Source organism: Mus musculus, chromosome 16 (genome assembly GCF_000001635.26).
Source record: "Mus musculus strain C57BL/6J chromosome 16, GRCm38.p6 C57BL/6J".
Classification (NCBI taxonomy): domain Eukaryota; kingdom Metazoa; phylum Chordata; class Mammalia; order Rodentia; family Muridae; genus Mus; species Mus musculus.
The window spans coordinates 43,232,122-43,256,261 of NC_000082.6; the positions used below are offsets into that span (position 1 = coordinate 43,232,122).

Sequence of the window (24,140 nt, forward strand, 5' to 3'; positions counted from 1 at the left end):
GGAACATTAGTGAAGAGTCTAGACAGTCTCTACTTAAAGCTAAAAACAAAACAAAACAAAACCAACCCACAAAAACTACTTGACTTACACAAGAATATTGACAAGAGCCTTCCTAAAGCTCTTCATTGATCACTCTCCACCTCTATAGGAATATATACATTTGGCCTGAAATTAGTTTTATAACCATAACTGAACATGTTATTATTAAATATTGTGTTCATCAATAGTTGTTCCACAGTTTAGGTCAAGTATTGATGGTTCTACTGGGCCCACTAGTGTCTAAACAGAAGCCGTGTGGAGAAAGCATCTGCTTGCCCAGGGATGGTGGAATCCTAACACTGGCATGCATGGAGGAGATAGTGATTAGACTGAGGGGTGGCTTCTTCATGTAGTCCCAACCAAGCTGTTCAGTCTTCTTAGCCAGGGTGTCATGGTGCATGTAGGAAGCAGCAACAGGTCTACAGAGTGAGTTCCAAAGAGCAATTGCAACACAGGAATCCTGCCTTGAAAACACCTTAAATAAATAAACAAACAAACAGATAAATGAATCAATAAGTAAATGTTAATATGTTAATTTATTGTAAAAATAAGAATTTACTATAAACCTGTATTCCTGTGTCTATTTTTTGTCTGGTAGGTGTTTCCTTATAATAACAACTTCAGCCATATTATAAACATCTTCGAAAGAAAACTTCCAAGGTACCAAATCCAATTTATTTTAACTAACTTATTTATATTTATTGTTTAAGCAAGATTTAATAATGCCATGCATCTTTTGATCTAATAGTAAATCTTGATTGCATGTGTTGGTCTCTGAATAGTTAAAACATCATATGATATGTATTTCTCAATGATTTCAGTGCTATCTGTCTTAAGTGTATTTATTTTAGTCCTTAATAACAAACTGCTTTACTAGTAAGGGCACTGAGTATCAGAGAAGAGAAATAATTTGACACTGTGTATACAGCTAGAACTCAGGCTTAGGCCTTTGTGAAGCAGTCTCCCTTCTCTCTTTTTAAACTACCATCTTTTCTGTGTCTCAAGATTCTCTCTGCATTGCTTCCTAAAAGTGTGTGTAATGTAGTTTGAATAAGGACAAAGAGGAATTGTGTTGCCTATTTTTGTTTGTTTGCTTGTCTGCTTGCTTGCTTTAAACACTTGAAACCATGTCCAACACAATGTACCTGTCTTTTTTTTTTTTTCTGTTAATGCAGCCTGCTAGCCTGGAGATTCCATAGTATTATATCCCAGTTTTATTTGTAGGGCTACCTTTACATTCACTATTAAATCCAAAACTATCTAAATTTCCTAGATTATTAAAATATTGTAATTGCTATATGTTACATGCAACTATAATTTAATAAGATTTTGGTAGATATTTGTTACAGGGGTCTTAATATTTAGGATTTTAGTGTACATCCAGTTTACTATTTGTGGAGTTTCATCATCTGTTAAATAAAAATTGAAATAGGACCTACCTCAGTTCTTCTGGTGATTAAATGAGATACTTTTCTGAATATATGCTTATATAAAATTGTACATCAGTTACCAACATATAGGAAGTACTCAATAGTCTTAATTGTTATTATATATAAGTGTTACATGAATAGATAGTACAAGCTTGATAAATATTTAGTAAATGGATAAATGAACGATACAAATTCTTTAACTGGCAATGTATGACCAGTTTGTAAGTTTGGTATTCTAGGTGCTTCTTTACATTCTGAAAATGATATAAAACAATGTTCAATAGAATTGAGAATGTCATCCAGTTTCCAAGAGGATTTACAAGCTCTAGATGCCACGTTAGGATAGACCGTTCCCCACCCCACCCCCTTATCATTTGCAATCATTTGTAATACATAGCATGTGATCTCTGACTAGAATGTATCTGTGACCACTAAGTAAATACATAGTTTCCCTTCTTATAATAGCCATGCAAATATGATTTATCTTCTGACACAATACAAACAGAGTATGCATGTATGCATTTGGTGAACAAAAGACAAATGAGTAGGAAAACAGGATGTGTGCCTACATCCTCTACTTGCCTGAGATAACAGGAATGCATTGATAGAGAGAAGGACAGTGCACACTCTTATTTGTGCCTGTGTTGGGGATATACCAATATTGTTGCAATATACCATCCTGATGATGGCAGTCATCATGGTTTGAGAAGGACTTTGTTCCTTAATAGATTTGTTTTTAAATCCTGAGCTGTTTACTATCTAAAGCATTTATCTGAAATTACTATTCACTAAATCCCTCAGTTCCTAGAACTGTTAATCTGATTCTAGTAATAGTTTTTTTTAAAAAAGTTCAAAGGTTTGCCTGCCTGTAGAATGTTCTTCCCTACCACTGACACTGCAATTCTACCTTTAGATGCAGTTAATGTGTCATGTCTAAGAGCTCTGTTTCATGCTTTCTTGTATGTTTGTGCTACATTGACAGTTTTCTGTTTAGAGGTGCATGTTTTCTTTTAAGCTGTAGTGATTAAATTATAAGCTTCTTGAAGGCAAAGCCTGTCCCTTATTCTCTCAGTACTGGTATTATCCAGTTTCTGATACAGAAGAGATTGTCAATAAATATGTATCTAACAAATTAATGAGTTTGCCTTCACACACATCAGATAAGGGGCATGACTATAATCTCCTCTGTGTTTTTGTTTTTCTCCAGGATTTGTGAGCCTTTTGAAATTAACTATGGACATAGTGCTATGCTTCTGACTTGTCTAGTTGCTTTGAGGGATATTTCTTATTGTTGAAATGGTTTTTTTTTTTTTTGTTAGCAATTGGCTGTTTTAGTGTTTTGTTTTGTGTTGTCCGACCTTGTTTACACTGTGTGTATGTTTTAGAGCAGGGCTACCCGTGTGCTGTTCATGAGTGACGCCGTGATGGAGCCACATGGAACAGTGTTCCTAATTCTCACTTCTCTTTACATGCTACCTGCTTTGGTGCCTTGTTCAAGCACTGTTATTGATGTGCTTTGAAAAGATGTGTGGATTGTGTCAGCAAGCTGGGAAAGTCAGAGTTTTGTTTTGTTTTGTTTTTCAGCCAAAATTCTTAGGCCTTAATAAAATATGCGATGCATAGCTTAGAAGTCAATAACTGTGCCCTACCTGAACAAACGCTCCATTGTTACTTGACTGTTTTGAGGTCGGTCCAGGCCTGAGGATTTTGTTAAAGGCTAACAGAAATGTCCAGTATCACCCAGCCTAGCAAGAGAAAATCTGACACTCGCGACTTGTACTTCTGTGTTCCAGGCTGTTACACAAACTCACTGAGTACTGTATATGTCTGATTTCTCAACTTCACCTGCAGTAAACTTGTGCAATCCCGGGGCTAGAGACCTCCTTTGTAAATGTTGTCTGTCCAGTAATGGTGTTGGCACTGGGAGGCCCTAGCAGATAAAAGTGGAAGAACATATGGCTTCCATCTGAATACAAATTGGTGGACATAGTGTGGTAATTCAGCTGCGATGGCCTCTATACTGTAATCTGAAAGAGTCTGAGTAGATGTGAATTTCTCCCACTCCTCTACACCCCCATTCCACTGTGTTTTGATCGCCCTGAAGTACAGCCATCCTGCGTCGCCTTCTGACTGTGTTATTTGTGAAATGGCCAGCATGAGGAATTATTAATTAAAGCTAACAAATCACCCTGACGAGCTGTGCCCTGGCATGGCTGAAGGTTGATTGGCGAAAGTGTTCTCCTTTAGAGAAAAGACTTTTTGTGCTCGTGACGCAGTCAGGGACGGATTATTGAATATGCAAGTTAGAAGAAAAATCACAGGACAAGCAAATTGAGTATTTACTGGCAAATAATTGCGCTCTTAAACTGTGGCTCTCTTCCTAAATTCTTAACATTCCCGAGGGTTAGAAAGAAACACAGAAAAATGCATCGGTACAGAGTTCATTTCAAAAAACCACCCATAGACTGATGTTTGAGGCTTGTGCAGGTAAGTGTGATTGTGTATGCCTGGGAAGTGAAAGACCAAGCAGAGGATGGGGAGTGTTTCTGTGAGTCTGCTGAGTTGTTTATACAGCTCAGCATAGTTCTAAGTTGAGAATTTAGTTTCCGTGCTGCATTTATTGTGAAAGTGAGAGTCGTGAAAAGGAAAGGGTGTTTTCTCAAGTTATTTGTCTTTATCAGCAAAAGAAAAAGTTAACGTTTTGTCCTAAAAATAGTTTTCATTTTGCTCAGATATTTGTGACTATGTATAAAACGATGACTGGATTTAAAGATCTGTTGTTATTTTCAACACTGTTAATTATGATGCGTCTTAACAGTGTCCCAAACACATGTGGGGAAACTGTTGCATGGATTTTTAAAAGTAAACACTGTTTTACATTAGGACCTAGATAGTTAGTCCGTGTTGAGATTTCTACAGGAACACGAACGTTTGGAAGTTGTTGTTAGGCTTCTAGCTCTTATAGTAACCAAAATGTGTGTGTGTGTGTGTGTGTGTGTGTGTGTGTGTGTGTGTTTCATCTGGAATGTTGCTCAGACTCCTCACTTTTGAGGTCATTGTAAGATATAAGAAACAACTTTAATGTCTTTTTCAAAACTAAATGAAAGGCGTGGAAATATAAAAGGAGTTGAAGGCTCATGTATAAAATGTAGATATTAAACAGATATACTTTTTTATAAGTGCAGTTAGATTATGTGAAAAGCATCCAGAAATAATGTGTATGTACTGGCCATGTATTAAATGTTCTTTGAAAACTTAGAAAAGGTGCTGTCATCAACAACAAGCTGTTTTTGAGATGAGAATAATTGGCTGGCGAAATAGCATTTTAGGCTTATAATAACTATGAGTAGCATGGATTTAAAACAAAAGCATAAATGTAATTTAGACCAAATTAACTAATTAATAATTGTAAAGTGCTTTAAGAATAAAATATCGACATGATAGGAATAGGAGTAGGAATAATAAAAATGGAAAATCCAGCAGGTACACAGAAATTAAATCACAGTCAACTGCATTCGCTTTCAGAAACTCACCATTTTAAAATATAAATAAATAAAACAATTTTTTTCTGCCTTCTAATCCATTCCTTGAACTAGAAAATATGTTACTAGTTAGGTGACTTTCCTTACTGTATTCTATGTTACTTCAATATTAGTTTGTTTCAATATGTAGAATAGAGCTCAAAGAAAGTTTAGAAAATATACTTTGTTTAAGATTGACTTCCCCCTCGACCAGATTTCCTCAGATTTCATGAGGCAGCCTCTTTAAAGTTTTCGGTGAGTATTAGAGGCTAAAGTTGGTCCATTATTTTGAAATAGCAAAGAGGGCACTTAAAGCATATGTTCAGAGAACAAACCATCTGCCTTCTTTATTATGAGTATCACAGCATTATGAGGAATTGGAAAGGCTTGAAAAATTGAGCCAAAGTCCTGCAGAAGATCTTAATACTCAGCACGCTGGATTATAGAATAGCTTAGCATGGCCACACTTTTTGTCTTTTAAGAAAATACTATTACTACCTCTGATACATGGGCAGTAACAGCAAAGTATTGTAGAATGACATGAACTCATGACAAGGTATTGGTGATCTGCTTTTGGTTGAGTTTTAAGCTTGTTGTTGGAGAAACTCACAGTGACTTAGAGAAATAGAAGGTGGTGACTGTTGGAACAAGAACGTAGTCCAGCTGCTCACCTCTGGAGTTGCAGAAGGCATGCAGAGACCAGACTCAAGCACTGCTGTAATCCCTGTGATGTGGGAGGAGTGTGGGTCAGCTTTATTGCCGTGGGAGAAGTGGATTGCAGCATTAGAATACAGAAGTAACTATAAGCTGATAGAATTCCTAGATGGTACTACTCTATCTTCTTAGCATCTGGAATGATTTGAAATTTTAAAAATAATAAATGAACAAAAAAGTCCTTCCTATTTAGCTCCAAATATAATAACACTGTAATTCTACCCTGAGCTTTCTATAGGGGTCATATAAGGACAGGCCAAGATAATTATCACTATATATAGGATATCTAATCTGCAAACAGAGCACTAAATTGTACTAACTCTGACCAGCCTGGAAAGCTCATTATCAAGGGAAAAATTAGGTTATCTTCTAAGTTCTCAGTGGTTTTCAGAATCGTGCACTTAGATGGGTTGATTAGGCCAAAGACTTCTTTTGTCTGAAAACTAAACCTAAATTCTTTTAAAAAGCTACAGTTGATATTTATAACAACAAAATTATTGACTGGGTAAGGAAAATGACTGCCCAGTTCCTATAGATCATTTACTGGTAGAATTTTATTTTATACATATACAGAGTACAGAATTACAGATGAATGTGCCTGGTGAATTTCTCATCTAGTAGTCTACAGCTTCTGAGAAATCTGTTATTTTGAGGAAGTTAATTTTAATTTGAGCCTTTGGATATTCATGATCATACTCAAATGTATATGCATGTATATGTACACATTTTAATTTTGCTATTTTTGCTATTTTGTATCAATTAAGGAAATTACAAACAGACAAGAAATTTGAGTATGTAATACTGATGATAAAAAGGGAAAATGATGAACTAGGACAGGTGTGATGGTGGTATCAGGCATGAGGTCAGTAGGGACACTGCTTGCTGTAGGACCATACAATTTCAACTTTCTTACAATTACATGAAAATGTGACAAGTTATACCCTCCACAGCATCTGCAAAATAAAAGACCTTGTCTCATCCATCTCTACATTTGCTTTAGATGATGGACTCCCAATTTAGAGAAGGAACTTCCACTGAGAACTATGGGTTATAGTGTCCAAAAAATCAGCTTGGAAGTATATACAATGCGTCTTAACATGCAGATATGTTAGTAATGATTTCTTTCTGGAAAAGAAGAAATAGAGGAGTGGGAGAAGGGGGCAGATGGAGAAGGTAGGAAGAGAGGGGGAAGACCAAGGAGCTGGGCTTGGGGAGAGGGCACGTGAGTGTTGTCAGGTTGATAAGACCAACTTCTTCTTATGGAAAATATGAAGTTAAGGGGAAAGAGACCTCCAAGCTATTTAATATACATGTATGCTATATATTGTTACCACAAGTCAAACATTTAGACTCCTTTTGTCACAGCCACTAAAACACATTTTATCCAATAAAGCTCTTGAATCAACATCACTGTCCGGAGTTGTGCCTGAAGCACTACCCTGTGCCTGCCCTCTCTTTCTACTTTTGCTTTAAGTAGATTGTCGGTCTTTTTACAGGTTTAAAAGAGCCCTTCATGGCTTAAAATTTAGCATATTTCACCTTTGCCTTCTGTCGTCCTTCAAAAGTTTTAAGAGACTGTCTCGTCTTCTCACAGTCAATTTTGATAGATAAGTTACATTTGCTAGGTTAGTTTTCTCTTCTCTTTCAATGGATGACACAGGAAGCTGAGCAGGAACCGACCAACTGTAGGAGGAACACTAAGGCATGTCTTAGAAATTTAGAATTTCTGAATCAAAAGCTGTGAAGGTGGCACCTGGGGATCTACAGTGTGGACAGCTATCTAGGTTAGTCATGCATATTAGAGTTTAAAAACAAGTGTTTTAAAACTGTGACCTTTAACTTTATAGTATGTGAACCACAGCTGGTGAGCGTTCATTATAATAACATGAACTAAACACTAATGCATATGCAATACTGAGTGATGTGTCTTCTACTAGAGAAAATATAATTCAGAATATCATTGACATGTTTCAGGGCTTTAAACCACATATCACCATCTGACAAAATTTAAAATATGTTTTGTTATTGATGGAACTTTAATACACCAAGTCATATCCTGGGTCTGACTAGTAAAAGATGGTCTGTTTTTTGTGTGATACAATTCACAAGTTGGATAATTTGTTATTAGGATACTATCTTCTCCATATTCAGATGAGCATGAATTTATGTGTAAACTTATCTTGAGATCAGGTGGTAACACAAGATTCTACATTGTATTATATCTGTATAGGTAAACATTGGGAATAATTTCATATAGTAGTACCCTGATACTATTTAGGAGGTGTTAAGAAACCTCTGCAAAGCCCTCCATTTTCCTTTGTGGAAGACTGTACTAACACTGGGTCTGGAGGAAGTGTCACACTGACCTCCTAAATACATTCCTCCCACATTAACCAGCAATATTTTTTAAAAGAATCCTTCCATAGAGAGGGGGAGGAGGGAAGTGGAGAGGAGAGCGGAGGGGAGGGGAAGGGAGGGAAGGAGTGGAGAGGAGAGGAGAGGAGAGGAGAGGAGAGGAGAGGAGAGGAGAGGAGAGGAGAGGAGAGGAGAGGAGAGGAGAGGAGGGGAAGAGAATTACAACCTCCATGCCTCTTTCCCTCTCTGATGTCTAAGCTGGTCTGCAAGAGTTCTTGAAGTCTCAACAGACTTGCTAGCTGATGGCCAAGCCTGCATAAGGAGGATCTCTGACTGTGCTTACTCAGAGTTCATGGTTCCACAAGTTCTAACTATGAATACAGCAGTCTCCTGAGCAAATCCTGTAATGGGCGTCATAACCTCCACCTAGAGCACATATTAGAGCCATGCTCCTTGAGGCAACTCTTGACACATTTCTATTTGAATAATTTTGACCAAGTTAGTGAGCATCTGTTTTCTCAGTGTACCTCTAGGATAAATCGGATTATTAACAATAGTTACTTTGAGCATCATCTTAAAAAATGAATATAGCAGATAATGAAGAGGCTCAGCAAATAATGGCACTTGCCACCAAGCCTGACAACTTGAGTTCCATCTCCAGAACCTACATTGTGAAGGTAGAGAACCACTCCAGCAAGGTGTTCTTTGACCTCTGCGTAACAGTCAGTGTACATACAAAATTATTAAATCATTACTTTTAAAAAAATAAAGGCACTTTAACGATTAAAGCCACATGCCTCATGTCTGAAGACCTCAGTCGGATTCTCAGAGCCCATATGGGGGAAGGAGAAAATGCGCAGGATGGAACTCATAGCTCCTGAATGTTGTCCTCTGACCTCCAACCTGTGATGTGGCAGACACAGCCACACACGCACACACTGCGCACATAAATAATGAATAAATACATATTAACTTTTTGAAGAGTATAAGCATAGAAAATGCTAATCACACTACATGGCACTTAAAGAAAATTAGTCAAGAAATAATATCATTACTTCTGTGATTACTATAGTAGCAAAAGTTGAATGTCAAAATGCTACAGGGGATGTAGCTACAAAATGCTACAGGGGATGTAGCACATAAAGGGATTTACCAAGCAGTCGGCTCAGAAACAGAGCAAGAGCTCCCTATTTCATTGGTGTCTCATGATTTCCTGGAAGTTTTGAGGTAACCTTCCTTATTATTTCCAGGACAACATAAGAAATATTGTGTGAATTTTACCTTCCTCCCATCTCCCACTGACCTGTTTCCTTCTTTTAATGTATATTTACTGAGAATTTCTTGCTACCATGACCTTTCTTAGAAACTACAGATAATAGCAAATAAAATAAAATGTTGACCTTAAAAGGGTTTCTATTATATTGGACTAGGAAGGGATAAAAATGACCAAACGAATTAGAAAGGAATATATGTATAAAACGAAGGTGCTTTATTGGATCATGACCCCTGTTCCCTGTTACTTCTATTGTGTCATAATGTGGGATGTGATTTTTTTTCCTCCTCTGGTGCATATACAAAATACACCTGTGGAGATTCCTTGAAGGAAACTTATCCACAGGAAATCTACGTCTTTTAAGGGAGTCAACAATTGCTTTGAGCTTTTTTTTTCTGAGAACATATGTTTAGGTTCTTTAATTGAACCAAGTTAGGGGCTCAGGACGCATAGCATTCAAGATAAACAAGGACAAGTCAATCTTTCTGGGTCTTAAGACACCTTAGAGAAGACTGATGACTAACAATACTGTGTGACTTTGGTACTGTTGTTGGGAAAGAGAGTAAAAGGCAGGATCCTAGGAGATTGGAGAACAGAACAAATTTTAACTGATACTAAAAGCCTAATAATAGTAGTACAAAATGAAAGAAATTTATGATGTAAAGTTCTAAGTTTTCCTTTGTTCAGTAAGTGGCATGTGCCTGTAATGAAAGTATTTTAAACAGAAGGACAATATATTGAAGAAACAAACAAAAAAGGGAAAATCACCTGCTAATTCACCACTTACAGCCTCTTACAGATGCCATTTTTAACGTTCATTAGGCACTTTTTTTTAAAACTTTACTTTTATGTGTAAGATTGTTTTTGCCTGCCTGTGTGTATGTGTACTGAGTTCATTTCTGATACAGAAGAGGGCTCAGGTCCCTGGAACTGGAGTTTAATAAGGTGGTTGTGCACTGCCATGTGGGTACTAGGAAATGATCACCAGAATTGAGTTCCTTGCAAAACCAGTAAGAGCTCTTAAGCCAAGCCATGGCTCAGCCTCACTCCGGGCACTTTTTAAAGCACGTGTTATGTTCTAAGGTTTAGCTAGCTAGTCACACCTTCTCAGAAGGGAGTGTTTTAATTGGCAGGTAGTATAAGTAGCAGCATCTCAGACTTTGACTCGTTAGCTGTCTTCAAGTTTGAGCTTTCAGACTATATGGGTCCCAAGCCCAGTAGTATGACTCTGTCAGCCCAGAGATGGCATTAATAAAAAGCATAAGCTCCCTCTAAAACACAGAAGCATGGCAGACTTTCGGGGGCCAAACCTCACTCTGACTTCCTTGCTGGCAATCATCTTGGACAAGGTATTGGACTTTTGTGCCGTAAGTATCCTGTTCTGTAAAATCAGATTATTAACACTTCATACCCCTTATAGCATTCTGAGAAATGAGTAAGGTAATGCATTTGAACTATTAATTGTAATTCACCAAAGGCCATCACTACTGTTGTTGCTGTTAGGATTATCGCTTTTATACCATTACTCACAAGCTTGCTGAAAATATATCTTTCCAGTGTAACTGAATTAGCCCTACTGACAAAATAATTCAAGGCACACTTCTTTCTGAACTTAAATCAGAGATATCATCTTTGCAACATTTATTGAGACAATCTAGGTATAGTATAAAAATGTAGTATGATTTAGCTTAATATGAAGATGATATTATATGAACCAAATTTATGGGTTTTTGTAGAAATTATGTTTAAATATTCATTAAGTGCTGTTTATTTTTTAGTTTGGGACTTAAGTTATTAATTTTGGGGGTTTTTTTTCTCTTTTTTCTGAGACAGGGTTTCTCTGTATAGCCCTGCCTGTCCTGGAACTCACTTTGTAGACCAGGCTGGCCTCGAACTCAGAAATCCACCTGCCTCTGCCTCCCGAGTGCTGGGATTAAAGGTGTGCACCACCATGCCTGGCTGGGACTTAAGTTATTAAACGGAACTTTATAGTCTGAAGCCCCAGTGATTATGAATTGGTAAAACTTTCTTTAAACATCAGTTATGGAAAAGAAAAATACAATTTTGCCTAAAAGTAACATCTTTCAGTGGACTTTATAATTAATCAAATCTTTCCTTAAGCATGAGAGTTAACAAAGATCTCTAACCTACTTAGGGCTATACAGTCGGTGCTTGAGAATGTTTATCAAATGGATTCTCAACATGGGATTAGGAAAGGATGAAGAAACAGCTCAGATGCTCTGTGAGTGATACAGTGAAGTTCATATATTTTCTTACCAAAGCAGTTGGCAGTGCATTGCTAACTTTTTATTTATTTTTATCTTACTTACGTTTTAGTGGCACTGGGGATTGAACCTGTGCTGCACACAGGATAGGCAGGTACTGTTTTTGAACTGTATATCCAGCCCTGTGTTAACTTTTAGAATGTGTACTCTTGCTTCAGTCTTAAAAGCTGAACTATATCACAAAGACACCGTAGGCAGTGTTCTTACATAGAGTGTGCTTAATTTATAGTCACCACCTCTACTATGTAGGAAGTATGTGATCATAGACTCCTTGGTTTTTCTTTGTCTTAAATCCTCAGATGGAAAAAGTGGACCAATAACATCCCATTGGTCTGTATTTATGGTGTCTATTAGATATCTTGATATATATTGGTACATAATGGATACTCAATAAATGGTACCCGCTACCAGCGATAATAACCACAACAGTAATAAGACAAAAGAGCCTCTTAGACAATAATCATAAGCTCATTAATATCTATTAATATGTAACATGCATTAATATATGAGTATGTAAATTATAACAGTTGAAATTGTTTTGCCTAATATTTGACACACAGGAAATCTAGATGTAAATTTGATATATTTAAATGCTCTCATGGAAAAGGTGCTATAATTATTTTAGTTAAATGAAAATACAGTTCAAAACTCCAAAGCTAACACAGTCTTATGAAAATGATAATAAGAACAACAGCCTCCCAATGATAGGGTTTTTTTTTTTCTGAAATGACCAAATAATTTGGGCTTAATGCAAATAAATAATATGTGCAAATGTTTTACTTGAAGTGATAGAAAAGAGAAATATGTGGAAAAGTGATGACCCCTGATCTGAATAATATTAATTGGAGGCATTTTAAAGATCAAGAGGCTATTATTGCTAGCTGCAGTAGATACATATGGAAAATGGCTGCAGAGATTCACAACTTAAAAATAGTTCATTGCTAAATTGGAAACTCTGTGAATGTCACAAACAGTGGGCTGTGAAACACGAATGAATTGTGGTGACAGTTGAGTACCAAGCTGACTATTTTTCCCCCTCAGAGCTGTCCGTATTTGGCTTTATATTTTCCTCATCCTGATTTAACCCATCAATATTTGTGCTTTTCTAACTAGCACTAACGTGCAACACATACATTAAGGATTTCGTTCTAACCCGCTTTGTTTCCTACTTTGTTACCACGGATGTCTACTGTCCTGTAGTATTGCTGATTCCTCGCTTTACAGTCCAGGTTTGGAGCAGTGTCTTGCAGGCCTCTGTATTTACTCTATTCCTCCTTTTTTCCAGCTATCTAAGGACTTTCAGCCCTTTCTGATCTGCAAGCTGTTTGTTTAGAGCATATTTCTTCTCGGTGTAGCTTTGATTTTGAGCATTTATTGTTAACCTAAGAATCTGCATTCACTGTTTATGACAGGTCTTTCTCCCCAGTTTTTCTGAAAGATCTCTCTTACTCTTTATGGCAGGGTCGCTATGATGCTGGCTTTTGTGAACAAGACTTACTTTCTGAACCCAATAGAGCCCCCTTCAAATGCAGCAGCTCCACACTAGCATGCGCTAGTCTGACCTTTGGGAAATGTCATTAGAAAACTCTGTGAAGAGTACTTTAAAATGCCCAAATTATTGAGGCTTAATGGCTTTTGTAACATGGATACCAGCCCTACCTCATAGAGGAACAGGCCTAGAAATATATTTTTATGTGGATTTTACTGTGTGTGGCGATTTGGCCACCATTTATTGAGTGACCTCTCTTTTCTAACCATTTTAATCTTAAAACAATCCTCTGTGATACTTACCATTCTCTTTACTTAATAAATGAGAAAACTTTAACCTTAACTTCTTAAATGATGGAACTCAAGGTTCTAATATGCTAAAGTTTGTGCTCTGAATTGAGCACATGCGTGACTTTAGGACAGCAAAGTAAAAATCATCAACTTTTATGTACTATTTTTATTCCTTCAAATTGAAAGAAAATGGATGTTTTTTTAAACTGAACATTCAGTAAAAACTGAACATTGAAAAGAATGTTCAAAAGGTAAGAAAACTACCGAGCCCAGTTCCCACCTCCAAAAATTGTTTTAAAAATAGATTAATATTGGTATATTTTATAAGCTTCAGTATGTCTCAGTACATTATTTACCTTTTCTCTTAATCCCAGTGTCTTCCACTTGCTATCTTCTGTTAACATATTGAGTACTTATAGAGTATTAGTATGATGTGAATCAGCTTTTGCCGTTCAAGAGTCTACTATTGACCTCCTAACAAGCTATTTATACCTCAGCTTTTTATACATGTAAATATTATAAAAGTATTGAGACACATTCATTAATAGTGTTAATAAAAATATAGTGGAAAATGCTACATATGTATGCTGCTCCTTGTTACTGCTCCCTCCCCCCAAAAAAAATGTTGACATGAGATAATATTCAGGTAAAAACAGAACATTATTTTAAGTTTTTGCATCTGTGTGCACTTGTGTTCACACTTGTAAAAAATTTAGTAGAGTTACATGTTTTGGACATTGATTCAGTATTTTGAACATTGATTCAATAGAGATATAATTGAAATCATAATAGTTTTTTTTTTTTGGTGTTTTTGAGACAGGGTTTCTCTGTGTAGCCCTGACTGTCCTGGTACTCACTTTGTAGACCAGGCTGGCCTCGAACTCAGAAATCCACCTGCCTCTGCCTCCCAAGTGCTGGGATTAAAGGCGTGCGCCACCATGCCCGGCTATAATACATTTTTAAACAATGTTTGAGTCTTGTGTTTCTCTGGTAATGTGAGTCCATAGGAAAATGAAACCAACCCCACCAAACCCTCTAACAATAAATGAGCCCTGCAATAACTGTTTGAAAAGTGAGTTGGACACTGACTAACCACTGATTTTCTCAAGTACTGTTGGGGCCATTCTAAGCTGTAGAATGTACAGCACATGAGAAAAGTTAGTAGGAGCTCTGTCATGGGTGAAACTAAAAAACATCATTGAACTATAATATTGAAACTAATTCCCTCGCCATATAGATCCCATTCCACTAAGGTGTTGCAAAAAGAAACAAAAACAAAAAAACAAAACAAAACAATCAACAGAAAAACCCCACCATCTTCTCCTTGGATGAAGTGTCCAGACAGGGAAGTCTGTAAATAATTAAAATAATGAACTAGAGTACAAAAGACAGAAAGACAGAGTGACAGAGACAGAGAAAGGGATGGAATAGTGGAATCCAGTGGAAAAAATTATGCACTGAAAAATGTTGAATATTCCAAAATATAAAATTAATAGAAGGGAAGAACTTTTTTCAAAAGAAAATACTTTCCATCCTTCAAGAGCAGTGCAGAATTGATGGCCTGATGATAAGAAGCCTTTTTAGTGAGGTTCCTGGGAAGAATGTGGTCATCACAGAGGCCTCACTTGGTCTTCAGTCGCCCCGGGCAGTCTGATCAGCCTGTCCTTGTTTCTAGAACTATGTAAACCAAATCAGGATGAACGACACATGGTTTAATAGTTAACTTTCAGAACAAGGGGCAGGGAGATGCTTTTATGCCATCATCCAGTCTTCATTCCAATCTCATTACTGAAGTCTGTTCTGAGAACATTTACAGCTTTCCGGAGAGTCTAAGCTTGGCAGAGGCCTGAAGATGGAAATGTAGCTTAATGACCATCTCGTTCTGCAGTCTCCTTTATTCAGGTGAATCCTTGCGATCAATCATTCTCTGTGATTCAGATTATTGTTATTAATGTTGTTTTGTGGTTATTACTAGCCCTTTCTTATCATGGGAGGTAGCTTTCCACTTTCCTAATCTTAAAATATGCAAAATGTTTTCTGACTACCCGGAGTTTTTCTCTTAGTCTCTGAGGAAATCAGTGTCCTCTCCAAGTAGGAAATGTGAGATAGTTTGAAAAGTACTTGGGTATGCAAATCCAATCCTGCTTTTTACAGATCAGATCCAGAAAATATCATAGAAACAGTCTTTTATTTGACAAAGGACAGAACAAATGAACAGAGAAAATAATATTGCGTGATGTATTTAGTCCATGGGATTCAGGTGTGTTTTCTTGTGGGGTTTTACCTGTTCTCCTACTTTCCTGGAACCCAAATTAGATACTTTCTGGATAGCTAGCTAACAGACACTCTACCTCTTAGCATCTCTTTCATCTCATCAGAAGGGAACTAACACACAGGCTAGGTCTTAACATACATAATGAACAAGTTTTGGGGTTTTCTGAGCAAGTATTTTAAACAACCGAATGAGAGTAGCCTCTTGTTAAGCACTGAGTTCATGAAAGTGTCTGGTATGGAGTTGATATTAGAATATCATAATTAAACTAAGCAGCAACAATAACAACAGTCGATTAAATGTTTCTTATTTTGTCCTTTTTAATTCCATTAAAAAATATACCACCATAAAATACTTCAGCAAACAGAAAGAGCATGTGCCTATATTTTTTATGTGTTCATATACCTTTATTATGGTCCCTGCCACACATTAACATTATTTATCTCTGATGTCTCTTGGGATCATCTGTGTCTGTGTTGCTCTCCTATTAATGTTCCTGGTTGTTTCATTCTCTGGCTTTATTTGATCTTTTTATCTATGCTAAGTAGCTCCCTTTCTAGCCTCCCTGTGCACACTTGGACAGATGGGTGCTTTTCTCTCTCATGCCCTTTAAAGAAAGAAGACAGGAAGAGGAGATTTTGAACAATATTTTACCAGTATTATTGAAAAATTATTTTCTGTATATTTTATATTCATAGACAGCAGTGACATAAAATGCAAATTCTATTCACATGTGCTCTCTCTGCTTTTATTATGGTGATAGTGCTGTAGCATCTAAGCACTTCTTATCCCTCTTACTCTTGTTTACCACCCCATCACTCCAAAGTGCTTTTGACAATCGGAGAATTTCATTAGCAATCCATTCCCTACTTTTTGTTTTTCAGGACCTTTACATGTAAAAATATCAGACATCTTACTTCGTAGCTATATCAGATGAATAGCAGTAAAGCAAAGGAACACTTCTGACATGATGATAGTGGGGGGAAAGACCATCCCAAAGTATCTTCTAACATTCAGTTTGTCATATGGGGTCCAAATACTGATGTAGAACTCTACATCCAAGGTAAAGCTGACTCCTTCACTACTACTTTTCTTTATCATCTTCTCTGCCACTGTAGTAATGAGAAGTGTGATGTGAGGAACATACATAATGTTCACATTTTACATATGTAAGGATCAGGACAATTGTACCTTTTCAAAGAAGAATCTCTATTGATGTAAATATCCCTTAGCACAGAACTATAGATGCCAATCTTTTGTTAAAAGCTACTGTTATTTTTTATAACAAAATGATGAAAATTTATTTATTAAAAGGTTCATTGTCATTATCATGGAGGGTGCGTGGTTGGTACCTTAACAGTTTGATTGAATTAAAATCAAGTTCAAGCTGGGGTTTCTTTTGCAGCTCTATTCCTTGCTTTCTCTTTGACTCCAAGCTAATTGCATAACCTCTGGTTGACTTGTGCCTCGTCTACACATTCAAAGTAAAAATCAGAAATGAGGTTATTATCTCACTAATGTAGGCTGGAACATTATTTCTCTAAATATTTCTGGAACTGCATTTAAGATTTCTGGTCATAAAAAATCCAGAGTCTTATAAACATTCTCCTGTAGCCTTAGACATCTGCCCTATGGGAGAATATACGGAAGGTCACACACAGATCGGAATTCATGCAGTAATCAAACTGGTTTTGATGTTCCCTTCCTACCTACACTAAGCTTCTTACTCTGAATCTAGAATACAAACTTGCAATTTTATTTCCAGCAAGTCCTTAGTGCCGTGCTACAATTTTATTTCCAGCAAGTCCTTAGTGCCATGCTGAACAAGAGACACTTCTTGATTCACTGCCCTAAGGGAGATGTAGTACCAATAGGGGGGTGGGGGGGGGCACTCAGTCTCTTCATGCCATAGAAGTAAAGTGTCAGACTATAGACAGGAACCTAGACCTTCCAGCTTTTAATCCTATTGTCTTCCCAAGACAGTGTATTTTCCTTCACTTTATTTTGTGTTTTCAGTGACTCTCAGCTGCCTTGGAATCCTACAGTGTAATATAGCCCTGTAAAGAACAGCAATTGGACACACGCACATGCACACACGCGAACACACACGCACACACAGATCTAGTAGTTTATCTTCTTAAACTTGTGGAAGAGCCCATTTTAGTGATGAGTTTTGGCCAAAGATTATTTTAAAACCAGTCTTGTACAGCCTTTTGGGTTAATGAGAGCAGTAAAGAAATAAATCATCCTTGTTTTCACTCTTTATGGTCAATATATAGATATGAACCAGTTTATGAACTATAGCCAAATTCCACTGTGACAATATTTCATTAAAGAGTTCCAATGCAAACACATTTGCTCCTCTGCAAACACATGACAACAAAGTGCAGCACGGTGGACAGCCAAAGGCAGGACAGCTACTGCAAAGAAGCTGAGGACAGCCCTGTCCTAGTACTGTCCCCTCCTCAGGAAACACCTGCTGCGCTGGGACTGCATACCGCCTTGCTTCTCTAACATGTCGGAGTGATAAAGAGATCTGGGAGAGTTTCAAATCATGTCTGGATTGCTGTGTGAAAAACTCAGATTGAATTCTTCTGGACTAGCATTTGATCATCCATTACTATCGAAATATTTGATAATTGTAATGTGTAACTAAAGAATTACTTTTATAAAGTTTGTGAGATTCAGTATTGAACCCAAACAGATATGAGATCATATCTTGGTGAGTTGGCAACTTTAAATTTGGTCATTTCTTTTAGCTTTTGTTTTCTAGTTTATAAAATTCAAACATTAATAGTCTTTTAAGCTGTTTGAAAGTTAAATGAGATGATATAATTAAAAGTTTGGCATCATGGTGCTTGACTCGTGATATGAATATATTACATATGAGCTGTTGTGGCGAAGACTCTCTTTTATCTCTAAAGTAAGGAAAATCACTGTTAGAAGTGATGAACAAATGTCTTAAAACTCTGTATGGATATGTGTCTGCCTTCTTGTCCTTAGTCTCTTCCTTAGCTCCAGTGTGTTGTTCTTGATCTATCTGTAAATACTAGTGACTCTGATTCCTCTGTAACATTGGTACTTGGCAGAAGCAATGTGAAGGAGGACAGATTTATCGTAGCTCACAGTATTAGCAGGTATCATTCCATTTTAGCAGGGAAGGCATGGGAATGCCCTCAACTTAGGGGAGCCAAAGAATGCAATAAAGTTTCTTCTCTTCATAATAGGCCAGGAAGCAGAAAGTAAGAGGCCAGAACCAGGGGTAGCCAGAGGCTACAAAGGCTGGCTGTAACTGATGTACTTCAAATAGGTAGGCCACACCTCTCTCCATTTCCACAGCAGGCCAGCAGCTTGGATACAAGTCTTGATGACATGACCCTATGACAAACATTTCAAACTCAAATCAAAACAATTTTGTTAACTTGTTAGTTAGTTGTTTAGTCCAACTAAGACTGAACACGTGAAAATAATATAAATCCACTGGAACTCTCATAATTGAAATGTAATAGACTGTGGACATATATACAGAAGTCAGAGCTTTGCAGATGTGTCTGAATAAACCTAGCATGCCCCTGGGGTTACTTATCTGCCATCACTCGCTGGCCATCTAAACACAGCCATTTGTAGCTTCTTCTCAGAGGATAAGTAATGTCCTTAGCCTGCCGCTTAAATACTCTTCATCTTCCCTGACTATTTACTGTAAGTCTTGTGTGACCCTGATAATTAGTTATACATATGAGTAGGTTAAATTTGTGACCATCATGATTTATAAGTATATTTTCTTAGTTCTACCTATGTTTACTAAAATAGCTTTCAATCATTTTACTTAATAAGTTTAACAGTTGAATCATTTTTTATAAAAGAAAAACCATGTATTTCTTGAAGTAACATGTTTTTGGATGGACTGAAAAGAATCATTTGCGTATGCAATAAAAAATACACATGGTTCCATTTTCCTTGACTCATACCACAGTATGTACTAGTCAAGTCACATGCCTAAATTTGGGGAATTTTATAGCACCGTGTCACTAAGTTTTGGGCATATAAAATACTATTTGCCTGGCTTTTAAGTTTGTGGATCTTACATGGGGCCTGGCATGGAGATAGGAAGGACATTTTTTTTCCATTGAGCTTTTACTCTGTTTTGAAAGGAAAAGTTGAAACAGAGTCCCTACTGAGTTTTTCACATGTTTCATGGTGGTAACCATAGGAAATAGGGAAACAGGAAATTGTTGGACAGAAGGAAGCCAAGGAGTCCATCTCAGCCTGTCCTCACCTTTTAGATACCATTTGGGCTTGATAAAAATTATTTTTATCTAGGAACAGATTTAATGCTTTATGTTTCCATAATCTTATTCAAAACAGTAGAGAAAATAGTACTGCTGATTATGTAAATAATTGTATTCTAAACAGAACTCAGTTCTTATGTTCTGAAGGAACTGATGGAAACATTCCTTCAGATGCCAATAGATAGAATCGTGGAAGTCTGCATTTGTAGAAGTCCATTTGGGGTATTTAGAGGAATTCTCAAAGGTTGTCATAATATATGTACTATACATGTGTGTGTGTGTGTGTGTGTGTGTGTGTGTGTGTGTATGTATGTATGTATGTATGTATATTCCAGATATGAGGAAAAATTCTTATTGTACAAAAATATCTGGGCATAGAATGATGATATTGTTAAATTTAGGTCACACGCATCTTCACACACAAATGTTCTTCATCCTGCTCACCTTTCTACTTCTTGACCTATTCAGCAAAACTGAATTCTCACTCACTGTCCATATTCAGAAGTGCTGTATCATGAAAATTAAAGTGCTTATCAAGCACAGTGATGTTCTTCCCTGCAAATGGAAACACACATTTTCTTGACTGTTTAAAGTACGCATGCATTCATTTGTTTGTGTCCTACCTATAGGGAGCATGTTGTGAATACCCTGACCAGGTAAAGCTCTATTAAAAGTCTTATCATCTCAAGACCATTGTGCTCATTACTGTAGTTTCTATTTTCTTTCATATGCTGAACATGTTATAAAAGCTATACTAAAGATATGACTTCCTATTCTTGTTTTATTTAATTGGTGAAATACAGATACCAAGTAGTAGTCATGGCGTTGTCTACACGTGGATACACAGCTCTTCTTTTCTTCTATCTAGAGTAGCATGTTGCTTTGAAAGGATTTGTACAATCCCACAATAATAAATTAAAAACAAACAAGCAACCTCTAACCAGATCATAAAGACTGCTTCTGATGACTGGCCAATAGCATCGCTCTTCCCATTCTTAGCTGAACCACACCAGTTGTTTAATCTTAGATTTTTCACATTGCACAGTTAGCTTTTTTCACAGTACAGTTTTGAAAGATGAGCACTGTATACATAACCATGATAAAATGCCTCCTGGATACAGAGCCTTTAAAGTGAGTGTGTGCCCAGAGGCAGGGAGGGGGAGGTCTGCTCGAGGTTGAAAAGCACAGTGATGTGTCAGAATGCTTGTGTTCTGACTCATACTGACACCGAGTGACTTGTCACTCAGGGATTTCACCAGTTCCCACATCTGACTCAGTGACAGTTTACAACAGTCTGAATTTCAATAATTATCCAAGTAATTAAAGTCAGAAACATTTTGGAAATGTTCAATATTGTATTACAATTTTAAACTGTAAATAATAGGTTTCTCATGAGATAGAGGGCCATTTTTGTTATGTTAAGTTCTCTTCTTCCAAGTGCTGGCATCTAAATTAACCAGAGTCTGGTCTAAGGGCCCAGTAATAGTTCATGATAGTTAAACTAATAAAAGAAATGGGAGATACTTAGAGAAGTATGTAATTTGATGAAATTTGTATTCCTTGGATTCTCTAATGTTTGACACAGGATGAGTTGAAAGCATTTTTTTTTTTTTTTTTTTTTTTTGACAATGGAAAGCTCTTGTGGGCTAGACAAGTTTTTCTGTAAAAGTGTAGTACTCAACTTAATTGTGCCAGGAGCGTATGCAGCCTGGAAGGACAGACACATCAGTGCAGACTCCCCGTTGACAGTGGCTCCTAGCGGGGCCTGAGGGTCCTCTTTAGAATGAGCCCCACTAGTGATTTGCTAGCCCATGTTCTAGAAACTCTCTCTGAAGTTTCTGGCAGTCAGTCAGTGCTCTAGCTTTTAGGATATGTGGTTCCTTGTTATGTGCAGAGTTAAAGAGATTACGTAATGTTCTATTCTATAAAGCACCACAGACAGAACATTTTATTTTTTCAGTATCTTTGGACTTTTCTGTTTGTTCCTAAATTTGCATGTTTTAGCTTAGGAAAGAATACAAATAGATCTGTTTTGTCAGAATTTTTACTTAATTGGCACTATAGGATCTATCAGACCAGGGAATCTTTTACAAATTTTGGGTTTTTTTTTTCTTTTTTATGCATATGTCCAGATGTCTACACAAAGCTAAAATGAATTGAAAGAAATAGCAGTTCTATTTAATGTAGTTAACACAGTTTTGTCATGCAAGGGCAACGACATCTGCTCTAACCTCTCACAAATACTCAAGTCCATAAGGATAAACAAGAAACATCCCCGTTACTGAGAAAGTTTTATTTTTTAAAAGACAACCTCTTTCTCTATTCCACATACTCAATTCCCTTGTCATTTTACATTATAAATAAATAACAAACCAATTTGGCACATGCCCACCGATTAAAAATAAAAGTTGTCAGAAATGAGAAGGGAAAGACAAAAATATGAATTATTAATTATAATATTAAGCAGCATAAAATGCCTAACATGAAATGATACCACCTACAAGAAATTTTATCAAAATAAAAATGAGACAATGATTTAATATTTATCATATAAAATTACATTGATGTAATTTTACATGGTAAATATATTTATATTATCTAGTACTTGAATCAAATTTAATAAAGAGATATTTTAATCATTGTAAATAAAATTCACTTCTGGGATAGTAACATAAATGGAAGTATTATTTTAAAATCATGTCCCGGCTAAGTTGTCTTACTGACCTAGTAGCTTTGCTCACTGTAACATTATATCCTGACATATTAGCTTTAAGATGTTCAACATTTTAAAAAACAAGAATGCCTAATTAACAGAAGGGATGATGCTTTCCTTAGGATATTACTTAGAAATTTACACCCCTGATTTTGTATGGGGATTAATATTTTTTCCATGCAGGGATTTTAAAAAGTGTATATTAAATACTGGTCATCAACAAAATATAGGATTTCATCAGCATACACACGCAGATATCAAGAGATGCAAATATGAAGGATCCCTGCAAATATTTCTTCCTGTGTCTTCCTCCAAGAGGCCCTGTGATATGTGAACGTGTGAACGGGGATGTGTGATTGCATGTACATATGAAAGCCAGTGCATATCTAAGAAAACTAGCCTTTGTGTTTTAGCACTTTAAATGTTTGTTTTGAATAAATTTTTTCCACAAACTACTTAAAATTACATTTGAAAACTGAAAGGAACTACCAAATAATTGCCTACATTTACCACATTCAGAAAAATTTCACAAAAATGAATGTAGAAGACTACTTTGTTGTTCCCTTGAATAAGAGTCTTGCTCATGTTTAGTAGTAGTTTTAATACTGCAGAAACCTCCATGACTCGTGATAAGTTTGCTTGTTCCACTTCAGTTGCTTTTGTTCTTTTGATAGTTTATTCTTTCAAGCATGATGTTACATTACCATCTCAATGTCCTTGCCAATCTTTGGTTTAAAATTTAAGTGAATTTAGTACTCTTTGAAGAGTCGGATCCATATCCAAGCAAAGGACAAAAAAAATCTTTTTAAAAAATTTTTAAACCATAAACTAACAATCTTGCTTTTGTTACCTTTATGACATGTGTTTAAGAAGCTAAATTCTTAGTATCCTATCTAAGAAAAACTTTTGTGTCTATAATCCATTGGCACTATCTGCCATCATGGGTACTCATTTTAATTTACATTCTTTGTGAGTTTCTAGCACTGACTCTTTGAAAGCTTTATCCTTGACTAAGGAAAGGTGGCTCAGTGATTAGGGGAACTTTTTGCTCTGGCAGAGGAGGACCCCAGGGTTTGATTCCCAGCATTCACAGTGTGATCCACAGCCATCTGTAACACCCGTTCTGACCCTCTTCTGATCTCCTCAAGGAACTAAGTGGGCATGTGCTATACATACAAATGTGTACCAAAACACTCATATTCCTAAAATAATAAAATATAGACATGTAAAAGGAAGAACAAAGAGAGTATCCCCCACACTGTTGTGGCCATGGAACCTCGGGATTTGTGTGGCACTTCATCCACAGTGGTATATTCACAGATATTGTCCCCACAGTGTAACTTATGCACTAAAGAAGCTTTATACGGGAAAACTTCTTGTTGTTCTCTCAGCTCTACTTTCTCTATGATCAGACGCCCTCAGACCTTTCAGTCCAGACTTTTACCCAGAACTGACTTTCCTGGCTCTCAC

At 36.6% G+C, this 24,140-nt stretch overlaps 1 protein-coding gene across 42 annotated transcripts in view; it reads left to right on the plus strand.

Annotated features, from left to right (window-relative positions):
• Positions 1–24,140, plus strand: part of Zbtb20 (zinc finger and BTB domain containing 20) — a 758,704-nt gene that overhangs the window by 356,433 nt on the left and 378,131 nt on the right. For 25 of the 42 annotated variants that reach the window (XM_030249219.1, XM_030249208.1, XM_011245985.3 and 22 more), the window contains one exon: positions 638–699. The exons of 15 other annotated variants lie outside the window; for them this stretch is intronic. The gene's annotated coding sequence lies outside the window, so the exon portion shown is untranslated. Of the gene's footprint in view, positions 1–637; positions 700–15,162; positions 15,299–24,140 lie in introns of those variants that run through there. 2 more of the 42 variants (NM_019778.2, NM_181058.1) reach the window with 1 other exon arrangement.